General features: G+C 48.6%; 1 pseudogene; it reads right to left on the reverse strand.

The window, feature by feature from the left end:
* Positions 1-2522: 2522 nt before the first annotated feature.
* LOC120360510 (lysosomal enzyme trafficking factor-like) lies at positions 2523-9977 on the reverse strand (annotated as a pseudogene).
* Positions 9978-20036: the final 10059 nt, after the last annotated feature.

The following is a 20036-nucleotide window of genomic DNA, read 5'->3' on the forward strand; positions in this document are numbered from 1 at the left end:
TGCCAGACGCGGAGCAGTCGTGGCTAGCGATTGTGCTCGTAAAGTCGAATGGTCGTAAGTGGCATAGGTCGTAAGTCGATCAATGCCTGTATATAGTAGGCCATGCCGTCTAGGTTTGTGGAAGTATACGCTCTGATGTTTGCACAGTGACAAAATTGCATAATGAAGCATTTCTCAGAACTCTCCGCATGCCACAGCGTCATACTTCGGCGTATTGTGTTCTGAGCCCCGACACCTCCCATCAGCCTTAAGTCCTGAATGCAATTCAATTCCTCAGTAATCATTAAGTTCTACAGCTGCAAAAGTGAGGGTGGGGAGGGGAGAAGGGAAAGGCTACTGACAGTATCTCTGCACCCTGGGCTTTTGTCCTCTCCTGAGAAGGAAGCCACGAGGAAGCCCCATCGTGCATGATGGAGAGAGACTCCCCAAGTACCTGGTTAGCCAGTCCCACCCTCACTGCCGCCACTCACAATCAACCATAACACATGCTACCCCGCAGAGGAGACAACCCCGGCTTGCAGAGGCATGAATTCCTCAGGGCCTGAAAACCGGCTGTGTTTCCAGTTGCCAGAGAGACCTCACGCTGACCTTCTTCAAGAAACCTGGAGAGAGGGGCCAGTGTGTGGGCCTCAGAACGTTCCCTCCCCATAAGGCCTCTTTGTGGTCTTTCATTCCTCACCCCTAACCCAGATATGGCCATGTGGGGTGCCCTCGTGTGGCCAGAGCGGCCCTGCAGCCTGCTGGCTGACCCTGGCTTCCCTGGGGCACCCAGGTATCCCTCCTCCAGGCTGCCCACCCGCTGCTTGTCAGGGCTCCACTCCCGTTACTTCCAGCTGGCCTCCCTCAAACCTAGATTCCCTTTTTCCTTTTATTTCTGACTGCTTTCCTTATTTATTTATTTATTGAGACATTGTCTCTCTGACACCCAGGTTGGAATGCAGTGGTACCGTCATAGCTCTCTGCAGCCTGGAACTCCTGGGCTCAAGCAATCCTCCACCTCAGTCTCCTGAGTAGCTTGGACTACAGGTGCATACCAGGATGCTAGGGTAGCTAATAAATAATAAAAATGTTAACTGATATCCTAACATTTTTTAGTAGCAATAGTCTGGCTATGTTTCCCAGGCTGGTCTCCAACTCCTGGCCTCAAGCAATCTTCTCACCTTGGCTTCCCAAAGCGCTGGGATTACAGGTGTTAAGCCACTACACCATAGGCCCCGACTCAAATTTTAAAATTCAATATTCTAGGCATATCAAATAATTAAGTATTATTTAATCTTATGTAACACACTATCCCCAAAATATCTTGGCTTAAAATAGCAAACATCTGGCCAGGAACGGTGGCTCATGCTTGTAATCCCAGCCTTTGGGAGGCCAAGGCAGGTGGATCACGAGGTCAGGAGTTCAAGACCAACCTGGCCAAGATAGTGAAAACCCAACTCTACTAAAAATACAAAAATTAGCCAAGTGTGGGTGCCTGTAATCCCAGCTACTCAGGAGGCTGAAGCAGTTAATTGCTTGAACCCGGGAGGTGAAGGTTACAGTGAGTCAAGATCACGCTACTGCACTCCAGCCTGGGCGACAGAGCAAGACTCTGTCTCAAAAAAAAAAAAAAAAAAAAAAAAAAAAAAAAAAACCAAAACAGCAAACATCTATTATCTCACACAGTTTCCAAGGGTCAGGAATCCAGGAGCAGCTTAGTTGCATGGTTGTGGCTCAGTGTCGCTGAGTTTCAGTCAAGATGTTGGTCAGGACTGCTGTCATCTGAAGGCTGGGAAGGATCCACTTCCAGACTATTCACACAGCTGTCCTTGGCAGGAGACTTCGTTCCTTGACACTGTGGCCTCCCCAAAGGCTGCTAGGAACATAGCAACTGGCTTGCCCCAGAGCAAATGCGCCGAGAGAGCAGGCAAGAATAACCAAAATAGAAGCCACGGTGTTTTTCAGAACCTAATTTTGGAAGTGACATAACATCACCTCTGCCATATTCTTTTGCTCACACAGGCCAACCCTGGTACAATGTGAGAGGGGATGTAAATTCTAGAAGGCAGGAATCACTGGGAACCTTTTCAGAAACGTGATATCACAAAACACGTTTTTATTTATTTATTTTTTTGATATAAAATTTAAATTTTATGATCATGTCTAGACCTTTTTACACCTAACACAATGGAAATGTTCATATTCATTTTTTCCCCAAAGTAACAATTTCTGAATCATCACTATATTGCACAGTAGAATAGAAACATGAATTCAGGTACTTAGTAAAGTTTCTAAAGAATGCAAATTAACAGACAAGATTTAACTTCCAAAATCTGAAGTAATCAACATGATTTTGTAGTACCCTATTCCAGGCTTTACCTAAAAATTCATTATTCAGATAAAGATAGTCCCCTAATCACGTGCTCAAAAAACTTCTGCCCCGTCACAACTTTCTGAGATCTGTGAAGAAACTTCAGTCTTGTGATCAGACTCCACATAGTACTGGCAGTTTTGTAATCCTAGGGAAAAAACGATGACTGATTTTATGTGTCAATCAGTTGTAGTCTGCTGATCTGATGAGAAACCTTGACAAATGCATGGTGGCGATTGCAAATTGCCTAGCATCTAGGGATGATACAGTAGCCCACTGTTACCGGATCAGCTCTTGTATAAGAGTAAAGGAACAAAAACATCTGTAAGTAAGGTACCAGAAAAAGAATTGCCCACAGCCAAAAAGGCAAGGAAAGTAATCAAGCTTTCAAGGAGTGTGTCCATGTGATTCCTTCAAGGGGCTCCTCAGGGTGCTGTTGAATGTGTTCCAAGGCCAGCCTGTTGTAAGTCTCATTAATTTCAAAAACATAGTAAAATGCTGCTGCACTCGCTAACAGACACAATCCCACTCCAATCCATCCCATCCGCTGACGGAAGCTCGTGATTCTCCATGCTCTGTGCCTTCCTGTCCTGGGTGGCCAGTCCACCCTATTTGTTTACTTTTTTGCTAGCTCTGTCACCCAGGCTGGAGTACAGTGGTGCAATCTCAGCTCACTGCAACCACTGCCTCCCAGGTTCAAGTGATTCTCCTGCCTCAGCCTCCTGAGTAGCTGGGATTACAGGTGCCCGCCACCATGCCCAGCTAATTTTTTTTTTTTTTTGTATTTTTAGTAGATATGGGGTTTCACCATGTTGGCCAGGCTGGTCTTGAACTCCTGACCTCAAGTGATCCACCAGCCTCAGCCTCCCAAAATGATGCTGGGATTACAGGTGTGAGCCACTGTGCCTGGTCCACAAAACATATATATATATATATATATATATATATATATATATATATATATATATGTGATTGAGTCTCGCTCTGTTGCCCCGGCTGGAGTGCAATGGTGTGCTCTCGGCTCACTGCAACCTCTGCCTCCTGGGTTCAAGCAATTTTCCTGCCTCAGGCTCCCAAGCAGCTGGGATTACAGGTGCGCACCACTATGCCCGGCTAATTTTTGTATTTTTAAGTGGAGACAGGGTTTCACCATGTTGGTCAGCCTGGTCTCAAATCCCTGACCCCATGGTCTGCCCACCTCAGCTTCCCAAAGTGCTGGGATTCCAGGTGTGAGCCACCACTCCCAGCTCACAAAACATATTTTTAAATGTTAGTTATAAAACAAAATATGACCAACACCCATGAGCCCATTACTCACAAGAACTAGAAATCACTTAACAACTTGCATCTTCCTATATGTATGTGCTTTTTCATCTACCCCTCTGCCTCCCTGTGGAAGAGGTAATTGCCATTTAAATTTGTGTTTAGCGGGCCGGGCACGGTGGCTCAAGCCTGTAATCCCAGCACTTTGGGAGACTGAGGCAGGTGGATCACCGGGTCAAGAGATCGAGACCATCCTGGTCAACATGGTGAAACCCTGTCTCTACTAAAAATACAAAAAAAAAAAAAAAAAAATAGCTGGGCATGGTGGTACATGTCTGTAATCCCAGCTACTCAGGAGGCTGAGGCAGGAGAATTGCTTGAACCTAGGAGGTGGAGGTTGTGGTGAGCTGAGATCGCACCACTGCACTCCAGCCTGGGTAACAAGAGCGAAACTCCGTCTCAAAAAAATAAAAATAAAATAAAAAAATAAAAATAAATTTGTGTTTATCATTCTCTTGCTTTTTAAAAATTTTGCCACATAGGTCTGAACAACATTTGTTGTTAGTTTTGCATTTTGATCTTTATAGAATTGATTGGCTCCACGAGTCAGGGGTCTGAGCCCCCACTCGCTCAGGGCATCCTCCTTCAATCTCCAAGCTTCTACAAAACGCTTCCCTCTTATTCCCCAACTCTAATTGCCGCTTCCTGCCTTTCTTCTTTCTGGGTTTCCTCAGCATTCTTTATTTATCCATTCTCTTGTCTCTCAGTCCTATTCTCCCTGAGGCTAGCCATAGAAACTAGAATCCCTCTTCCTCAAGGCAAGTCATTGAAACTGGGATCTTTTTCCCAAAGCCAGCCATAAAATTGAAAATCATTACTCTAACTTTCCCTCTGCCTTTCTGTGTAAAAACTGGTCATAAAGAAATTATCTGACCTATCTTGTTTGACGAGGTATAACCCATAGTCTTCCAGAGAGGGTCCTGCCCCACTCTCAGGAGGGAATGCGGGAATGTGTTAGCTTAGAAACCAAGAAGAATCTAGACAGACCGGCCCTGCTGGGATTCCCCACACAGTCTGGTAGTGCTAGATCTCACCCTTTATGTCCTATCATATTTCTTTTTTTCTTTTCTTCTTTTTTGAGATGGAGTTTCACTTTTGTTGCCCAGGCTGCAGTGACTGGCCTTAATTTTTGTGTTTTTAGTAGAGATGAGGTTTCGCCATGTTGGCCAGGCTGGTATCAAACCCCCGACCTCAGGTGATCCGCCTGCCTCAGCCTCTCAAAGTGCTGGGATTGCAGGCGTGAGCCACCGCGACTGGCTGTTTAATCATATTTGTACATAGATGTCCATACGCTGTTGCACCTCAGCATAAAAATGAACAATTTCCCCTGTATCTTTTGGGTTCCCCTGTATCTGAAGGCTCACAGGCACACATTGAATGTTTTTTTTTGTTTTTTTTGTTTTTTTTGTTTTTTTTGGTGTTTGTTTTTTAACATCTTCTAGAGCCTTCAGATGAGAAAATCTGTTGGTCTACCTTTTCTTCAACTAATCTGCCTCTTGTCAGTGATTTTCTGCAAACCTTCAAAGGAGGAAGGGGAAACGTTCCCTTGTCTCCGCAATTTGCATAAATACTGTTAATCCATATCCTCTTCCTGAGGCATGTGTGGCCAGGAGGTAAACCCAGGGGCCTGGGAGAGGTGGGCACAGAGGCTGGCGGTGGGAGGGCCCGCACACCCGTGATGCCAGTGCAGCTCAGCACAGGCGCTTTTGTTCCCAGGGGAAGCATTCTGGCCCCTCCTGAGGAAAGTGATTTGGAGGAAACTTTTGCACCTGTTGGTACGGGGAAGACCATGCATGCCCTCCTCATAGTAGGGATTTCCTGTTGTAAGGACTTCGTCAGTGCCCTGTTGCACACCACAGATGCCAGGAGAGCTTCTTGCCTCTCTCTGCCCCACTCTCACACCAGAGCTAGTTCTGTTGGAAAGTGGATGTAAATGAAAGAAACAAACCCCCAGGCAAGTCATGATGCTCTGATGGCTGTCCTCATGAACAGAACACTAATTAATTGCTCACTCGCAGAAAGGAAAAGTTAATTACCTACCATGGAAACTTTAAAAAGAACAAAGGAAACATGAGTTTAAATTTTAATTAGGGCCCCTGCATGGTGGGAATAGAAAGGAGCGGTTCTAACTGTGGGCAATTAAGGCAAGAGCTTCTTGTCCCTCTGAGCATCTCCCGTGCTCCCCACCTCCCCTCCAGACCTCCAGCCTGAACCTCCTCTTAGAAGAGGCAGAGAAAATGGATGTAGAGGAGCCAGAGCACCCCCTCTAGGACTCTGGCCATTGCTTTTCAGGAGCTGTTGAAGTGCAGGGATTCGGAAACATAGGATGGGGTCCACTGCCCAAAACGACCTTCCTCACTGCTCACTGCTGCCTAAAATGTCAGCACTGGAGGAGGGGCAGATGTTGTGATGTGCACACCCCCTCCAGGACTGAAGGACATGTTCCCCACCCTCGGGGAGCGCTGCCAGCCCCTTCCAGGCCTGCCTTAGATCACACCACCTGCCCAGGTCAGGCTGCACCCAATGTCAGATCCATATGAGCTATCAACACCCAGCCTGCTCTCCCCAATTTGACACAACTCTGAAGGTCATTCCAGCTCCGAGCTCCCTGCAGGGTCAACTGGGGCTGTTGTTCAGACTCCAGTGCAGCTCAGTATCTCCCTCTGTCCATTCTCACTGCCATTGTCCCTGCTCTTCCGCAAGGGATCATCCCAAGATAACTCCCTAACAAATGTCCTGCACGCTCCGAGTTTGCTTCTCGAGGATCCTAGCTTGTGACACAGATTTGCAGTGAACAGTGTTAAAGTGCTAGGGGAGGGCTATGCATTGAGCAGTTTACATTTTATGCAATTGTCAAGTTAAGGAATATCAGAAGGCGTCTAGTCCAGTCCAGCACAGCACTCCCAGCTTAGCGTTTGACGCAGCTAAGGCCGCCTCGGCCTGAGCACTGGCAGTGACGGACTCACCCTCTCACAAAACAGCCCTTTACCCAGGCAGCTCCAACTGCTAGAAGGCTCTTCTCACACTGACCAGCTTCTGCCAGGCAGAGCTGCAGAGCAAGGGTTTGCCAGGCCCATGCCAGGCTGTGAGGAAACAGGATGGTGCAGACCCTGTCCCTGTCCCCTGGACAGACAAGGTCTATAGTGAGGATGTGATCAGGGGCCTAGCTTCCAGCCCCCTCAACAGTCCTGGGGACATATACAATTGTTCCTCCCCCTGTATGATGGGGCCATCAAGCGTACAATAGGACAACACCCAGTGACCTGGACACTACCTCTGTGAGTGGCCTGATCACAAGTGGGCCCGTTTCCAGTTTCTAAGTCCAGTATCCACCTGGGGCTCCTTTGAGGGCATCTCAAGCCTGACCCTGGGCTCCCCTATAGCAGTGTAGGCCCCAAGCTGGAAAAAATTAAGCTGAGGTTGTGTCAGCCCCTTAACTGCTTGCTTGCTAAGGAATTAGCAGTGCCCAGGGACTCCCTGTGTGACATTGCTTTGACCAAGCCAACTCTCGGGCCCAGTTGCTGCTCTGGCCCCAGCTGCAGCTAGATGGCACTGTCCCATCATGCCAGGCACCTGGCCCTCCTCGCCAGGCAGGCTCAACCAAGCACCCAACCCTGTGACTACAGGGATGCAGAGGGGGCCACACAAGGTTTCTGGACCCCAGTCCCAGACTTTTACTAAGGTCATTGTCACAGTCCATTGGAGACACTGCCCCCACTTTCTCCAAGCCTCAGAGAATTATTTGTTTATTCAACAAACATTTACTGAGCTCCTATTACTTGTTACGACTACTGGACTCCAGACCAGGTATAGGAGATAAGGCCATGAGCACTGAAGACACTTTCCTGCCCTGCCTGGAGATAACAGACTAACAGGAAGACAGAAATACCAGTAAATTCACACACCTGGGAAGTGTTTCAAAGGACCAGGATACAATGCAGGGTCAGGGAGAGGAGGTGTTGGACAGGCCACCTGCTCTGAGAGGCTGGAGAACGTCAGGGGTTCCAAGAGACTGGCCTCTGCACTAAAGTTTGAAGGAAGGTCCAAATTCACCAGACAGAGGAGGTGTCAGAAGGGCGCAGATTTAAACTTTGTCAGCTGGAGGTGGTGGCTCACACCTGTAATCCCAGCACTTAGAGAGGCTGGTCTCACACTCCTGACCTCAAATGATCTGAGGTAGGCGGTTCACTTGAGGTCAGGAGTTTGAGACCAGCCTGGCCAACATGGTGAAACCCCGTCTCTACTAAAAATTTAAAAATTAGCCAGGCGTGGCGGCATGAGCCTGTAATCCCAGCTACTTGGGAGGCTAAGGCAGGAGAATCACTTGAACCCGGGAGGCAGAGGTCACAGCGAGCTGAGATGGTGCCACTGCACTCCAGCCTGGGGGCACAAGAACAAAACTTCATCTCCAAAAAAAGAAGAAAACATAAAATACAAAACAACAAGCTCAGAGCGGTGAGAGTGAAAGGGGATCAGGGTGTGGGGTGTCTGCCAACTCTGTAGGGTCACTTCCAGCTCTGAGGATGGGAAAGGAAGGGTGAAACCAGGTGGGTGCCAGCCACATTAGGCATCCTGTGTGATGCCAGCTGAGTTTGGCCATTGCCATTTAGGGAGAGAGCGCTAGGGAACTGCAGGCAGGAAACCAAGACTGTGGTGGGCCAGAGGTCTGGGAGATGCCCGGAAGAGCCAGGTGAGTGGGCACTGGGAGGGGGAAGGGGTGCTTCCTTCTGGGGGCTCTATGGAGCCAGATTGTCGCTTTCTCCAAGTGGGGCCCAGAGGGCAGGCGGGGAGTGGAGAGGCAGGACTGTTGGCTGGTTCAGACTCTAGGACCTGCAGACAGACAGATGAGTGCAAATGAGACACAAAGAAGCAGGCAGGGCCGGGTGCGGTGGCTCACATCTGTAATTCTAGCACGTTGGGAGGCCGAGGAGGGTGGATCACTTGAGGTCAGGAGATCAAGACCAGCCTGGCCAACTTGGTGAAACCCAGTCTCTACTAAAAATACAAAACTTAGCCGGGCGTGGTGGCAAGTGCTTGTAATCCCAGCTACCTAGGACGTTGAGGCAGGAGAATCGCTTGAACCCGGGAGGCGGATGTTGCAGTGAGCTGAGATGGTGCCACTGCACTCCAGCCTGGGCGACAGAGCGAGATTCTGTCTCAAAAACAAACAAACAAACAAACCAAACAAAACAGGCAGGACTTCCTTAGTCTCAGCTGGACTCTCCTGAGCCCCACACAGCAGAACGTTTCATCTTCTGGTCCTGGCACCCAGGGACTTTTCCTCCCCTGACTTCCCCATCCCTACCCGCTAAGAGCTCCCCGACTCTCTCCCTGGGCTGTTCCTCTGGGGCATTTACAGCCATCAGCAGCTTCCAGGTAGTTCACACAGAAGTCTCTCCAGGTCTTAAATGAGCCGGAGCTAGGGGTGAGGGCGGGAGAGCATCAGCCTCAGGGAAGAGGCCACCATCTGTCGACCTTGGATGAGATGCACCCCCTGAAAGCCGGGGAAGGCACGAAATGACCTCGGGAGCCTTCCAGCCCCAGGGCTGCCATTGGCTTGCTGGGTGAAAGATATTAAATATTCGGCAAGTGCTCAGCAGGAATTGGATGGGAGAACGCATAGCCAGGACCTCCGACCAGGGACTCGCAAAGGGCAGGGCCTCTGCCTCATCCTGGCTGGGCCTGCTCCCTCATTAAGACCCAGACACTGTCAATTACCATGAGGCACGGTGAAGGGGAAAACCAATCTACATAGAGATGTGCCCGCTCCAAAAGGTTATGGCAGGAACAGTAAGGAAATGTTCTTGGGCCTATTTAAAGGTTTCACGTGGTAAAAGGTCTGGGGGTGGGCTGGGGAGAGGAGGGCTAAATAATTCAGAAAGCAAATGGAGAAGTGGCTGTTGATGACGCTGACTGAGGCTGGTGTGACTGGCTGGGCTTAGCAGCATCCTCAGGCTCCTGGGAGAAAGGGCACAAGTGGGGATTTGGGGAGACAGAGTCAGGAGTGAGCACACCTGGCTGGTAGAACAGCTTGGCCAGTGTTGCCTTTCAAGGCACTTTCACAAGCCCCCTCCTCCCCAGGGCCCTGTGAGGCGAGCAGGGCACGTAAGGAGGCTCCGGAGGCTGACCGCCCAGGCCCGGAGCCCAGGACCTCATGAGCAGCACAGTCCAGACAAGCAAGGCCTCTCTCTGCGTGGGGTCCTTCACTTTCACGACACTTTCCTCTCTTCCACCTTCTGATCCCTGTGAGATACACCAAGGATCGATATGCCTGGAGTAGCCAAAGGACCTGGGTTTTGAGCATGGTTTCGGCACTGCTAAGCTGTGTGATCTTGAGCAAGTTCTATCCCTTCTCTGGACCTGAAGAGGCTTCTCACCTCTTTTTTTTAGGATAAAAATGTGAACATCCATATCTGAGGTCTCTTCTAGCTTTGATAGTCTCTGGTTTTAAGCCCAATGAACAGATAAGAATATCAAGGCTCGGGCGGGCACCGTGGCTCACGCCTATAATCCTAGCACTTCCGGAGGCTGAGGCAGGTGGATCACGAGATCAAGAGATTGAGGCCATCCTGGTCAACCAGGTGAAACCCCTTCTCTATTGAAAATACAAGCCATGGCCGGGCGCGGTGGCTCAAGCCTGTAATCCCAGCACTTTGGGAGGCCAAGGCGGGTGGATCACGAGGTCAAGAGATCGAGACCATCCTGGTCAACATGGTGAAACCCCGTCTCTACTAAAGGTGCAAAAAATTAGCTGGGTATGGTGGCGCGTGCCTGTAATCCCAGCTACTCAGGAGGCTGAGGCAGGAGAATTGCCTGAACCCAGGAGGCGGAGGTTGCGGTGAGCCGAGATCGCGCCATTGCACTCCAGCCTGGGCAACAAGAGTGAATCTCTGTCTCAAAAAAAAAAAAAAAAAAGAAAAAAGAAAAAGAAAATACAAGCCAGGCGTGGTGGCTCACGCCTGTAATCCTGGCACTTTGGGAGGCTGAGGTGGGTGGATCACCTGAGGTCAGGAGTTCAAGACCAGCCTGGCCATCATGGTGAAACCCCATCTTAAAAAAAGAAAAAAAAAAAGAAAGAAAATACAAAAATTAGCTGGGCGTGGTGGCACATGCCTGTAGTCCCAGCCACTCGGGAGGCTGAGGCAGGAGAATTGCCTGAACCCAGGAGGCGGAGGTTGCGGTGAGCCGAGATTGCTCCACTGCACTCCAGCCTGGGTAACAAGAGCGAAACTCCGTCTCAAAAAAAAAAAAAAAAAAAAGAATATCAAGGCTCAGCTTGTAGGCGAGATAAATGGGGAAAAGGCCTCTTCCCGTTGCTTTGCGTCCTGCCTCTTGCCTCCCTTTCACTCAGCTCAACTGAGTAACGTGAGAAGAAAGTGCCCCCTTGCTCTATCTGCACCCCAGAGACCCACGTGGAGGAGAGTCCTGTTTTCTGTCTTTCTCTTGTCTGGACCAACAAGCAGGAAGCCCATCTGTGTTTAACGAAGCCAGGACCAACCTGATTATCAGGGGCACTTGTGTTAATGAGCACCTTTCAATCCATGCAGGGAGCTAACGCTGAAGAAAAAGGGAAGAAAAGTCATTATCTTGAAATATCTGGGCTCCTACCTGGGCTGAGCCCGGAGAAGTCATTACAGGTAATTATGGGCCATTGCCAGCACACACAGTCCCAGGCAGGTGCAGGTAATAATAGGGGAGCATGTGGCCCCTCTGGGATAGAGTAGTCATCAAAAATGACAGCTTTCTGGTATTCTCTTCCATCCTGCTTCTCTGAGGGCTCCCACCAGCCCCTGCCCGGCACAGTCTGGTTTCACCCCCACCAGATTTGTTATCCCAACTTTCCTTTTATTTAGAAACAGGAGTCATCACACTCTGAGACTCTGTAACTGAATATTCTAGAAGCCTTACATAAAGAGCTTTCCTGATTCTCTACTGGACTCACTCTGAGCCAGGGGTTGCTTGACTGTGTGAAGCAGTGAAGATGGTGGAAAGTCAGTTAGATTTTGCTGATGGGCTGCGTGGGATTAGGGAAATTGTGAGAGCAAAAGAAAGATGCGAGGGTGACCCAGGGATTCTTGGCTTGAGCCACTGGTCGTTGTTGGTAGTGCCTATTAAAATGAAGAAGACTAAAAGAGATGCCTGCTCGGAAGAGGAGAAATAAAAAGTTATGTTTGGCCTTGTTAAATTGAAAAGGCCTATAGACCCAAATTCCTAACACTTCAAATGTAGAGTATAGGGAAGAGTCAGAACTAGAGATACAGATTTGACAGCCATGGGAATATTTGGCACATAAATCCATAAATGAGCTGAAATCATTCAGGAAGAAGGTCTATACAGAGAAGTGATAAGCATGCAGGACTGCACGCTGGCTCTGGTTGGTGCATCCAACATTTACAAGTTGAGGCTGGGCATGGTGGTTCACGCCTGTAACCCCAGCACTTTGGGAGGCCGAGGCAGAAGGATTGCTTGAGTCCCAGAGTTCAAGACAAGCCTGTGTAACATAGTGAGACATTGTCTCTCCAAAAAAGAAAAATATTAGCCAAGTATGGTGGCACACACCTGTGGTCCCAATGACTCGAGAGGCTGAGATGGGAGAATCGCTTGAATCAAGGTGGTTGAGGCTGCAGTGGCCATGACTGCACCACTGCACTCCAGCCTGGGAGATGGAGTGAGACCCTGTCTCAAAAAGAAAAGAAAAAGAAAAAGAAAGGTCGGGCGTGGTGGCTCATGCCTGTATGCCTGTAATCCCAGCATTCTGGAAGGCTGAGGTGGGTGAATAACCTGAGGTCAGGAGTTAGAGACCAGCTTGGCCAACATGATGAAACCCTGTCTCTACTAAAAATACAAAAATTAGCTAGGCATGGTGGTGCATGCCTGCAATCCCAGCTACTTGGGAGGTTGAGGTAGGAGAATCGCGTGAACTCGGGGGTGGGAGGTTACAGGAAGCCAAGATCGTGCCACTGCACTCCAGTCTGGGAGACAGTGTGAGAATCCATCCGAAGTTGAACAGTGGAGAAGCAATTACAAATTGAAGCCAACTACTGCTGCTGGAATGAACTGCCTCTGCCCTGTGCAGGAGCAAGGCTGAGCAATGTTGATAGGAACAGGAAGTAAAGACGAAAAAGGCATCCTGTCTTCCTCCTCCAGCCTTCCAGTCTCCCTGGTTACCCTATACTGGCAGAAGCTAACAGGGTACCAGTTAGCAAAAGAGAAATGTGGTTTTCAAAGTTCTTGCCCCAGCTTCACAAGACCCAGTAAAGACGGGTAGGTTTGAAGCTGAGAGACACTAGCTGAATAACTAGTACATATGTAAGGTCTCTGAATATGGCCTAAAGCCAGTCTGAATGGTGGGCTTTTTCCCAAACTTACTCCTGGCTTCTGAGAGCTAAGAAGTGGCCGAGTACATCAAGCTTCAGGGGAAATAGGCATCAGCTGGACAGAGCTGCCATATTGGGGGAAGCAGATCAATCTATTAGCTGTGAGATTAGAATGGAGCTGCTGGGAAGCCGCAGTGAAGGAAAGCCATGGTGAAAGCACTTGAGTGATCCAGGCTGATGGAAGGATGGGAGAAGGGGCAAGAGTGAGGGGAGGGGTATTCCCTAAGAATAGGAAGAGAAAATATTTAAGCTTTCAGCTAGGATTCTAGGAGTAGAGCTCAGAAAGCTAATTCCATCTCTGAAGCCTCCTGTTCCTATATTGGTCTCTGGTTGGGCAAAAGGAGGAGACACGGAGGCCTGAGTGGAATGAAAGCACCTGCCCTTCCTTCCTTTCAAATCCCCTTGGGTTTCATTCTCTCGCTCTCTTTTTATTTTTTGGGACAGAGTTTTGCTCTTGTTGCTCTGGCTGGAGTGCAATGGTGTGATCTTGGCTCACCGAAACCTCCACCTCCCAGATTCAAACGATTCTCCTGCCTCAGCCTCCTGAGTAGCTGGGAGTATAGGCATGTGCCACCACACCTGGCTAATTTTGTGTTTTTAGTAGAGATGGCATTTCTCCATGTTCGTCAGGCTGGTCTCCAACTCCCAAACTCAGGTGATCCTCCTTCCTCGGCCTCCCGAAGTGCTGGGGATTACAGGTGAGAGTCACCATGCCCGGCCTGCACTTTGTTCTTAGTGAACTCCATCTGAGCCAGGGAACATGGGATGCTTCGAAGATCTTGGGAGGGTGCAGAGCGATGGGGGAGTCCAGGCAATTCGGGCTGGGCAATTCAGGCATACCAGGAGAGCTCCCCACACTAACATTCTTTTCTTCTGATTTACTGTTGTAAAAATTAACAGAAGAAGGGAAATGGAGGTGGGAAGCACTCCTGCCCCACTGGGCCCGGATTCATTCATTCCTGTCAGCTCACCTTTCAGATATTTCCCACGCTTACCACCTGTCATTCCGGATTGCAAGTCTTTAGACATGATTTATAGCCATGTCAGCCATCCCTCTGCTTACAGAAGGCCTGAGCTCAGCCCTCTTATATCTCCAGCTGCTCAAAGTCCCCCACAGAGGCCTTGCTGCTTGGTAATTTGAGTCCTACTCTCAATCTATATGATCACTGTCCCATGGTCTCTCTCTTTTTTTTTCCGAGACCGAGTCTCGCTTTGTTGCCCAGGCTGGAGTGCAAGGGCATGATCTCAGCTCACTGCAACCTCCGCCTCCCGGGTTCAAGTGATTCTCCTGCCTCAGCCTCCTGAGTAGCTGAGATTACAGACATGTGCCACCACACCTGGCTAATTTTTGTATTTTGACTAGAGACGGGTTTCACCGTGTTAATCAGTATGGTCTTGAACTCCTGACCTCGTGATCTGCCCACCTTGGCCTCCCAAAGTGTTGGAATTACAGGTGTGAGCCACTGCGCCTGGCCCCCATGGTCTCTTTTTATTTATTTATTTATTTTTGAAACAGAGTTTCGCTCTTGTTATCCAGGCTGGAGTGCAATGGCGCGATCTCGGCTCACCGCAACCTTCACCTCCTGGGTTCAGGCAATTCTCCTGTCTCAGCCTCCCGAGTAGCTGAGATTACAGGCACGCGCCACCATGCCCAGCTAATTTTTTGTATTTTAGTAGAGATGGGGTTTCACCATGTTGACCAGGATGGTCTGGATCTCTTGACCTCGTGATCCACCCGCCTCGGCCTCCCAAAGTGCTGGGATTACAGGCTTGAGCCACCGCGCCCGGCCCCGGCCCCCATGGTCTCTTATGCAGGCTCAAAAGACTGGAAGCATTTGAAATCCTTACAATCAAGGACTGGCGGAGATATCCTCTAACGTCCTGGTCTGTCTCCCAAGACCAGATGAGCCTTGAGTCTCTTGTCACTGGCTATACTTCAGTTTGGGACAGGACCCAGGAATCCTGGACCCCAAGCTAGGGGTCTGTCCACTCCCCCGTCACATACGCCTGTGCCACGTAGCTCCCCACCTGCTCCACAGGGTCAGTGGCCTAATGCCTCTTCCTGGAACTTTCAGCCTGCTCTCCACATCTGATGTGTGCAAAAAAGATAATACAACCTAAGCTCACCACTGATTTGGACAAAAGCCCTGGTGATTATTTAAACTGAAATGCATTAATAGCTCTGAATATTTCATGCCAGGTACATTAGAACAACCAGCATTATTTATTGAAGGCTGATCACCCATCATGGGTATTAATACACTTTGCTACACAGTGTCAGCCAAAGGGAAATTAGCTTCAAGGGGCAAGGTGAAAGGCTTTTGGTTTCCTAGGTACTTTCGTCCCAGGAAATATATTAAGTCTTGCGTGGATAGAAGTTGTGGCTCAGTGATGTAGTTCACATCACTCTGTCTTCTGACAGAATTTTTGGCTCATCAGGATATCATTTCCATCACCATCCAATTTGTGAGCAGGAGTCTCACCATCATATTCTAGGCTCCAAACAGCCCAGGCTGAGATGCATATTTCTCTAGCAGATATTAATTCCCCAATGCCTTGGTTTTCTTTTTTTTTTTTTTTTTTGAGACGGAGTTTCGCTCTTGTTACCCAGGCTGGAGTGCAATGGCGCGATCTCGGCTCACCGCAACCTCCGCCTCCTGGGTTCAGGCAATTCTCCTGCCTCAGCCTCCTGAGCAGTTGGGATTACGGGCACGCGCCACCATGCCCGGCTAGTTTTTTGTATTTTTAGTAGAGACGGGGTTTCACCGTGTTGACCGGGATGGTCTCGATCTCTTGACCTCATGATCCACCCGCCTCGGCCTCCCAAAGTGCTGGGATTACAGGCTCGAGCCACCGCGCCCGGCAATGCCTTGCTTTTCTAGTTTTCTACAGAGGAGAGTAAAAGAGTAAATGGGTTTAACTGATGAGGGAAGGACTTGGTTGATATGAGAGAGAAACAGCAATGAGCAGCTCTAGTCTCTCTTGCTGGATGATGTATTCATCACTTTGAGTCTCTGACACTGTTCCCTTTGGCCTGCGCTCTCAAACTCATTTGTCAGTCAGGGTCTGTGCAGGAAACCAACCACTCTGGCTATTTTAAGCTGCGAGAAATGTAATACAGAGAACTAGGTGCTTATATAATTGTCAGAAGGTTGGAGGAATGAGTTTTAGGCTAACATTCTGTGGCTAACATTTGGAACTTCACAGAGTGGACTCACAACAACTATCAGTCGAATCTCATCTTCCTCTCTTCCCCTTCCTTCCTTCCTTCCTGCCTTCCTTCCTTCCTGCCTGCCTTCTTTTTTCTTTCTCTCTTTCTTTCCTTCTTTCTCTCTCTCTCCTCTTCCTCTTCCTCTCTTCCTCTCTTTCTTTCTCACTCTGTCACCCAGGCTGCAGTGCAGTGGGGTGATCTTGGCTCACTGCAACATCCGCCTCCCAGGTTTCAGTGATTCTCCTGCCTCAGCCTCCCAAGTAGCTGCGATTACAGGCACCCACCACCAGGTCCAGCTAATTTTTGTGTTTTTAGTAGAGATGGGGTTTCACCATGTTGGCCAGGCTGGTCTCGAACTCCCAACCTCAGATGATCCACCTGCCTCAGCCTCCCAAAGTGCTGGAATTACAGGCATGAGCCACCATGCCCAGCCTACTTTCTTGATGTATATTTTCCCAGTTCAGGGATCTACACTGTCAACTATATAGATATTATACAATTATAATAATATTAGCAGCTACTATTTTTCACTTCATAACCTGAGCCAGGCTCTTTACATTCATTACAGTAAACTAATTTAATCTTCACATAGCTCATTTTACAGAACAGGAAGCCATGTCTGAGAAGTTAGGCAAGAGATTGTGCAGACACTGTATTTTGCATACAGGTCTTTCTGGTTCTAAATTTCATGTTCGATTCACTCATTCTAGGTTCTCTCGGGGCCGGGCATGGTGGCTCACGCCTATAATCCCAGCACTTTGGGAGGCCGAGGCGGGTGGATCACGAGGTCAAGAGATCGAGACCATCCTGGTCGACATGGTGAAACCCCGTCTCTACTAAAAATACAAAAATTAGCTGAGTATGGTGGCGCGTGCCTGTAATCCCAGCTACTCAGGAGGCTGAGGCAGGAGAATTGCCTGAACCCAGGAGGCGGAGGTTGCAGTGAGCCGAGATCGCGCCATTGCACTCCAGCCTGGGTAACAAGAGCGAAACTCCGTCTCAAAAAAAAAAAAAAAAGTTTTTCTCTAATTAAACGCCCCTTTCTTTAATATTAGTGCCTTGGATATTAAGGCTCCCCACTGCTTTGCACCTTCTCACCCTATCCTTTCGCTCTTGCCACGCTTACTGCAGCATGGAAAGGACAGGCTCTCTTCCTTCCCCAGAGCTGAGCGGACCCGCCTAGGCAACCTCCCTTCGCCTGCAATTCATCTGAAGAAGAAATTGTAAGTGATTTTTTGTCCAGAGAAATGCAAATGATGGCACTCCTGCTCCATAGAAAACATAGATCCAAAGATTACAGTTCTATTGCCTCATAGGTATTAACCAAGTTTTATTGTTAACTTAGCAAATTTTCTTTCTCTGGCCATATATACAGTATCGTATCTCCTTCTTTGAAATGGCTTTACCATTCTGTCCATTCCCTCATTAATGAGTGAAATAAATGCTCACTGTATATTTACAGGAGAATTATCTTTTAACTTTTCAAAAAGCATACTTTAACTTCCCCTCACCTGCAGTTTCTATTTTCTTTAAGACCCCTCTCGTAGATAATCACATCATCTAAATACACTCACGAGGCTGGGCACCATGGCTCACGCCTGCACTTTGGGAGTCCGAGGCAAATGATCGCCTGAGGTCAGGAGATCTAGACCAGCCTGACCAACGTGGTGAGACCCCATCTCTACGTAAATACAAAAATTAGCCTGGCGTGGTGGCACGTGCCTCCAGCTACTCGGGAGGCTGAGGCAGGAGAATCATTTGAACCCAGGAGGTCCGGAGGTTGCAGTGAGCTGAGACTGCACCACTGCACTCCAACCTGGGTGACAGAGTGAGACTCGGTCTAAAAAAAAAATACATCCACGAAAGAGACCATAGGATTTTTGGTCAATGGCAATGGTGGTAGAGTAGAGAGGATCTCCTAAAAAGGTGTCTTCTCCTGGAGGACAGGACATCTTCCCACATTCATCTCACAGCAGCCATTCAATCTGGAGTGTCGGAATTCCACAAGCCGGGCCTGGGTGCGCAGAGATGAAGAAGATGCCCCAGGAGCTTAAGCTTGAGCTCTTCCACCTTCCTTGGGTGCTCCCTGCTTTACCAGCCAGATGGGAGTATAATTCGGCTACCTTCTCTACTTTCTTTTTGCCTTCCTTCCTCTAGGGGCAATAGGGTGGAGCAGGAGGTGAGAGAGAAAAACATTTCAATGACTCAATTACCCAATTTCCATTCATTAGGGACAGTTTTCCTTCAGGCCAGATCCCCTCCAGGTATCTCTCTGTACCCAATACACAAACTCTCTCTCTCTCTCTCTCTTTCTCTCTCTCCAATGCACTATCACACACACACACACACACACACACACACACACACACACACACCCCTGTAGCTCTACAGGTCCCTGCTGCACTTCTGTCTCTTCTTTGCCTCCCTTTTTTTTCCTAAATGTACGTGGGGACTTGGAGTTAGAGTGATATAAACGGCAACCGACCCAAAGCTAATTTGTTTTAATGTGCTAATGGTGTGTGCTGAAATGTGTTATTTTTGCATACATTACTTTGAAATGCAAATTACAAGAACTGTCAGTAACCATCTCTCTAATCTCCTGGGGTTAAAGGGCAAAAGGGAGAAAATTACTTGAAATGAAAACTCATTTGCCAACTCTTTTGTAACGGAGAAAGTTCTTCCATTCCCCCGGGCTGTCTTCTGCTCCCACTAAACAGTGCGAAGTCCTAGAGTCCTTTTCACACTAAAGGGAACTTGTTAGTTTCATAGCCAGTGGCCTTGCAGATAGCTGGGGCTGGTTGGGTGGGGGTGGAAGGGTGGCCGGTAGACAGGTCTTATCAGAATGAAAACACAGTTGCCTTGTTTCAGTTTTTCTTTCTTTTCATTTTTTTCTTTTGTTTTCTTTTTTCTTTCTTCTTCTTCTTCTTCTTTTTTTTTTTTTTTTTGAGACGGAGTTTTGCTCTTGTTGCCCACGCTGGAGTGCAATGGTGCAATCTTGGCTCACTGCAATCTCCACCTCCTGGGTTCAAACGATTCTCCTGCCTCAACTTCCCAAGTAGCTGAGATTACAGGCATTTGCCACCATACCCAGCTAATTTTGTATTTTTAGCAGAGACAGGGTTTCACCATGTTGGTCAGGCTGGTCTCCGACTCCCCACCTCAGGTGATCCACCTACCTCTGCCTCACAAAACACAGGGATTACAGGCATGAGCCGCAGCAACCGGCCCTTCTTTAAGTTTTTCTTTTCTCTCTGTGACAACAATTGGGATCCCAAAAGAGAAGAGACCAGGAAGACTCATAGTCTTGAACTATTCCAGTGTCCTTGCCTGCAGAGTTGATTAGAACTCCTAAGTTCAGAGCACAGGCTAACTCATTTCCAGTTCCCGTGCTTCTGTTCCCAACCTTATGCTCACTGGCCTGGTCTTGCCTTATAGAAAACCTTGCTGATCTGACATTCCTTTATTATCTGCCTTCTGAGGAGTCTAGCTCCTGATTAAAAACCCACATGTAATTTTTCATGCTCGATCCAAGCAATTGCACAACAGTTCTCCAAGTGGCCTTGAATCGCCCCAGTTCTCCTCCTTTCTTGCTTGTAGTTGTCAAGAATAACTACAGAATGTGCTGGAAATGCAAAATCCTGAGATAAGGGAGAAGTTGGCTGGAGCAGCCGGGCTCTGATCCAGTCCCCCTTGCAAAGGATGGCCTTCAACACGAGTCCAGTGTGTCATGTGACCCCCCCAGGTATACGACCCCGGTGGGCTGCCTTTCAGGGAC

This window comes from Saimiri boliviensis, chromosome 11 (genome assembly GCF_048565385.1).
Source record: "Saimiri boliviensis isolate mSaiBol1 chromosome 11, mSaiBol1.pri, whole genome shotgun sequence".
Taxonomy (NCBI): Eukaryota; Metazoa; Chordata; class Mammalia; order Primates; family Cebidae; genus Saimiri; species Saimiri boliviensis.